This window comes from Orcinus orca, chromosome 7 (genome assembly GCF_937001465.1).
Source record: "Orcinus orca chromosome 7, mOrcOrc1.1, whole genome shotgun sequence".
NCBI classification, from domain to species: domain Eukaryota; kingdom Metazoa; phylum Chordata; class Mammalia; order Artiodactyla; family Delphinidae; genus Orcinus; species Orcinus orca.
Genome location: NC_064565.1, coordinates 70,414,224 through 70,420,475, shown reverse-complemented (window position 1 = coordinate 70,420,475; position 6,252 = coordinate 70,414,224).

Sequence of the window (6,252 nt, the reverse complement as noted above, 5' to 3'; positions counted from 1 at the left end):
ATATATCATTCCGTGTATTTATCACAAAATGATAAATTCTGATCATAAAATGATCAAAAAATTTACCAGCTATTGAGCACATACTACATGCTAGGTCCTGTGCTTATAAGCAGTTTTTAGATTCTTAGTGTTATATGTCAGGTGCTTAATGATGTTTTACACACATTATCCCATTTGCTCTCATCACAAATTTATTATGTATATAGTATTAAATCATCTACATTTTACAGCTGAGGGAACTCAAATGCAGAGAGTGCAAATAACATATCCTACATTTCACAGATCATAAGTTTAGACCCACAGGTAAAATTTAGGTTTGTTTCCATCCAATGCCTTAGCTCTTGTTTACTATGGAATACTCCCTGCCCCCAAAATAGTTGTAGTTAACAAATATTTATTGAGCATCTACCATGTGCCAGGCACTGTTACAGTCCCTGGTGATACAACAATGAATAAAAACAAAGTCCCTTCTTTTCTGGAACTTATATCCAAATGGAGGGAGGACATGGACAGTCAATAAATAAATCAAATATAGCTATGTTAGGTCATGAAATAAGAGCTAAAAAGAAAAACTAAGTGAAATAAGGTAACAGAGTGAAAGGGCAGTGTGCTATTCGCTATAGGTTGGTGAGAGAAGGCTCCTCTGATAAAGTGAAATTTGAACAGAGACTTGAAAGAAGTGCAGGAGCCAGCTCTGTAGATACCTGGGACAAGAGCTTTGCAAGTGGAAGGAACCACAAGTGCTAAGACAGGAGTATACTGGTGAGAGGTAAGAGTTGGGGAGGTTTAAGAAACTGCCAGGTGGCAAATGTGGCTTCAGAGGGTGATTGAAGGGAAGAGTAGTGGGAGAGGAGGAGGTCAGAGAGAAATGGTAAAGACTTTAGATTTTATTCTGAGTGAGATGGGAAGCCACCAGAGAGAACAGAGGAGTCGTGGATCCTGTGTTGTGCTACCCATTTCCCCGTTCAATGAATACCTGCTGTCTGGGAGTGCTGCTGGCTGACTGGTCATGATCCCTTCAGGGACTGCCTCAGCTACAGAGGGCTGCCTTGCCTGAGGTAGTACCCTTCATGGAACAGACCATAACCAAGACTGATTGATGAGGGAATATAAAGGCCTGGCTATCTTAGCCCAACTTGAGACAACTTTAAAGGGCCCTTCCAGCTTCAAAGGCCAACATGTGGTTGGCCAAGACTGTCACTGGACCTGCATAACCTCTTGACTTCTGTCCACTCCTGACCCTTCCATTCCCTTCTACAAATGTTGATCCCAAAAGCACTCCTTAAAAAAGTCTTGCGTGCTAAACGCTACCTCAGTCACTTCCAGAGATACCCAGTCTGTGATAAGTGACATGGTACTATGCTTATGCTGCAAAAGGATCTTCCTGGCTGCTGTGAGGAGAGGGGGCAAAATGGAAGCAGGGAGATTTGTTAGGAGGCTATTACATTGGCCCAGATGGAAGACAACAGTTACTTGGGCTAGAATGGCTGTAGAGGGGGAGGGAAGACATAGTCAGGTGCTAGATATATATGAGAGCCAAGCCAAGAGGATTTATTCGTAGACAGATGTGGGAAAAATTAGGATAATTCCAAAGTTTTTTGGCCTGAGTAACTGAAAAGTAGATTTTCCATTTACCAAGAAAGGGGTGGTGTGGAGATGAAAAGTTCAGTTTGGGACATGTTAAGTTTAATATGCCTATTAGTCTACCAAGTGGAAATGTCAAGTGGGAAGCTGTATTTATGAATCTGGACTTCATAGAAGAGATCTCTGCTGGAGATGTAAGTTCTGGAGTAATCAGCTTAAAGATGCCAATTAAAGCCATGACGCTGAATGAGATGATCTAGTAGTGAATGTTGATAGAGAAGCCTGATATGTGCCCTCATTTAGGGGTCAGGAAGGTGAGAAGGATCCAGAAAAGGAGACAAAGAAGGAGAGATCTGGGAAGTAGGAGGAAAAGAAATAGAGGTTTGAGGGTATAAATAAAGTGTTTCAAGAAGGACAGTGTGATCAGCTGTGTCATATGCTGCTGATAGTGATGGGTGAGATGGAGACTGAGCTCTTACACTAGATTAAAGGCCTCCTCAGCAAGACCAGATGCTATGTCCCAGCACTAAACAAACATTATTTGATTCAATCTTCATGACAACCCAGTGAGGGAAGTAATATCTACCACATTTTTACAGAGCAGGACATTTAATGTGCAAGTTAGTCTCATTTTTGGACACAGAGTTTGTATTTGTTTGTTAGGTTCTAGTAGCAAAGATGGTTGAACACAGTTCCATCTTACTCAAAAAGCCATGTTCTTTGCACCACATCATTCTGTAATGGATGAGTAGAATTGTTGATTACAGATTGATAGCTGCAGTCCCTGCTTATAATACTGTAATACTAACATGCCTGCAATAGCATTGTATACTAACATGCTGATTCTTAGACTCTATCCCACTTAGCTGTTCATTTTACAAAAGAGGAGCCAAGGTCCAGAGAAGTAAACTGATTTGCCCAATGTCACATCACTCATTGTCCCTGGTCTCTTAACTTAGTATCCAATGCTTGTTCTACTGCATTATATGGTTATCTAAAAAGTCCTTTAAGGGAAAAATTCCTTTTCATTAAGCTAGCCTGAGTGCAGAAGAGTTGGAGTTCTGGCAGGAGAAAAAGAAGAAATAAACTGTTAGGAGACCCAGGCCAGAAGAAGAAGGTAGGAACCCACCCATGGAAGAGGCATTGCTTATCCTGGGACAGGTTTGGTAAAAGATTGTCCTGGAAGAGGGAGCACATCCTTACAAGGACTAAGGGGTCTGGGGAAAAGGGGAACATGTGAATTGAATATATCCTGGAATTTGTTCCCATGCCCACCATATAATTTCTCTCTCCTAACAGATTTAAAGTGTCTATGCCAAATGCTATGCATTTTCCTAGTATTATCTCTAAGCATCACAAGAATCTCACTTTTGGATAAAGTACAGTTGACAGTTGAACAATACAGGTTTGAACTACAAGGGCCCCCTTATACACAGATTTTTGTCAATGAATACTGTACTATAGTACTACACAATTCAAAGTTGGTTGAATCCCCGGATATGGAACTATAGATACGGAGGGCCAACTGTAAAGTTACACTCAGATTATTGACTACTTGGTGGCTCAGTGCCCCTAACCTTGCATTGTTCAAGGGTCAACTGTAATTGAAATGCAAAGAGCTAGTAAGCAGTGACTCTTGTACTCAATCTCAGATCTGTTGGATCCCAAGGCCCACGTTCATCCCACTACATTTACACATTCTGACATATCACATAATAAAATCACCATGGAAATATTTAATCTTTATCATCTCAGATATGATTTATATGGGTAAAAAAATAGTTATAAATAATCAAAAATCCATTTTGCATTTACAATTTTTGGCTGAGTTAATAGTCTCAATTCTGCATTTCACTGAGAACACAGACACAGCCTGAAATGAATACAGAAATATACCAAATTCCTTGCATGGTTATAACACTGCTCCCTTTGCAATCTTTTTAAAGACATTTTTTTTTAAAAATTAGTTCAGTTAAAACAAGTTTGAATGCAAATTTTCTTTATGAATACAATGCCTCATATGAATTTGTTACTGGAGCATTTTGATTACAAAACATAGTTTGCTTATATATGCATGGTTATAGTAATAATACAAAAGAAGCAACAAAACAGAAGCAGGAACTTTCTGTATTTCCTTCCAAATATTAATTATTTATATGTCTGTGGTGATATTTAAGGATCTCATATAGCCCAAAACAAGTGAGGTCTTTTCCAAAGTCTGGAGCAAAAGAGCTTAAGATATAATTCAGAAATTCAAAGTTCAATCTTTTGTGATATACATTTTTTAAAAGGTAGGTGCCACACACTTGTCTAATTCCTTTTTACATTTTCTACCTCCACTCCAAAAAAAAAAAACTATTTTTGCTTTCATTTTTGAAATTAGTAACATGCTGGATATGCAGGTTATCTTTATTGCAGCCACATCTGTGGTTCAAAACCATATAACCAGGAGCTAAATTAACCAACAACCATTTATGGAGTATCTGCAATGAGCTTAATACTTCACCAACGGCTGTGAAGTTACCAAAAAATGGTATTTCATTAAATTTAAGATACCATTGATTATAAGACACACCATTATTTTATGTAACACCAGGAAAGAGGAAGTACTGCCAATTACATTGTTACAATGTTTGACATCATTGATGTTAATTAAGATGCATCTTGACTTCAGGGAAGTTAATAGTGTGAAAAAATGTGCATTTTGGAATAGATAAAATTCAATAACAATTAAAAATAGATCCTGATTTCTAAGAGCTTATAGTTCCATTTGGGAGGGGAAAAACATCAACAGAGAAAAAAATAAATCACAGAATAAGAAAACCAGTATTAGCAAAAACATAGAAGTGAAAATAATACATGTCTGGGGGGAAACTTTCTGGCTGTTTAAGAAAAGTGCTTCTTGGGAATACAATTTACACGGTATGCTAGGTCTAGATTATGTAAGCCTCAAAAACCAGGTGGAGATGTTTGGGCTTGTAATGTTTATGAACAGTAAGAGTGATGCAGTAAGAAATATTACTACTGTACAAGCTGAAGAAAATAGGGGACCAATTAGGAAGCAAAGATAATAACCAAGGTATAAGGGACATGGCAACTTGGATTATGTTGAAGCCCGTAAGAAAAACTGATCGCTCAAAAGGTACTTTTTAAAAATAAATGAAAGTTAATGAAAGAATGAATATAGGAATTGAAGAAAGAGGTTCATCAAAAATAACTTCACAGTTTCTAGCTAGTCTTCTAGCTAGTCACAGTTTCTAGTTAGTCTCATAACCTCTCTAGAGGGTTATGAGTTGTATTTTTACAGTGTTGAGGAACACAATCTATTTACTTAGTGCCTGCCACAATGTAAGAATTTAATAAATATTTCACAGATGGATGAGTGAGTGAGTGAGTGAAGCCAGGATATCTGAGTTGAGTTGAGATCATTCATGTAGAGGTGATGGCTTAAAAAGAAGAAATGAATTTCTCAAAGGAGTCAGTTTAGGAGAAAGCCCAGCCAAGAACAACATCATGGGGGACAAATCTTAGGGACCGAAAAAGCAAATGAAACATGAAAAAAAAAAACACATAAGGAGAAGCTATAGGAGCCTGTAGAAAATGTGGGCCATATAATCAAAGGCTAAATAGAGTTTTAAAACAAAAAGTTGTATAAAAATTACAGAGAAGTCAGGACACAGAGAACCAAGAAGAGATAACTTGACACAATAAAATGAAATCAACTGATGATTTTACATAGAAGAGCCTCAATAAAGTGGTAGGGACAGCTGTCCAATTAGAGAGATTAAAGGGATTTAATAGATTGGAAGTGGGGGCAGACAGAGGTCATATTCAGAAAGTGCTAGATTGTCAATGACAGAAAATTCCATTCCAGGGTGTAAACTCAAGGAATGTTGACCTCCTCACTTTCTGTCAGGAAGTTATTCTTCTTTAAACATCTTTAACTACATTAATTATAAAAAAGGGAAAAAATAAAATATATGTGGTATTTTATTTAAAATGATAAAAAACTGACAAGAAACATGACCAAATTATTTTAAATCAGGAATAATATGGATCATGTCAACTAAGTTAATAAAATCCTAGAACATTTAAAATACTAAAGGGACTTCCCTGGTGGTCCAGTGGGTGAGACTCTGCGCTTCCAATGTAGGGGACCCGGGTTCCATCTCTGGTTGGGGAGCTAGATTCCGCCTGCATGACACAACTAAGAGTCCGTGTGCTGCAACTAAGACCCAGAGCACCCTAAAGAAATAAATAAAATAAATAAATAAATAAATATTTACAAAAATAAAAATACTAAAGAGTGTATCTTGAAATTTAAAAGAAGTAACTTTGAGAACTCCCTGGTGGTCCAGTGGTTAGGACTTGGAGCTTTCACTGCCAGGGCTGGGTTTGATCCCTGGTAGGGGAACTAAGATCCCACAAGCCACATACCATGGCCAAAAAAGTAAATAAATAAAATAAAATGAAATAAGTAATTTTATGTCAACCAAAAAAACATGATCAGTGGTAAAGCTAACTGAATATGTTGTCTAAAGCACTGGAATAAGCCAACAACAGAAAAATGGTCAAGAAGTTTATAAAACATTTGGATCTTACGTTACATGATCCAGTTTATTAAGGAAACCATCTATTTTCCTGGATTTTTAGATGGATGAATTAGAA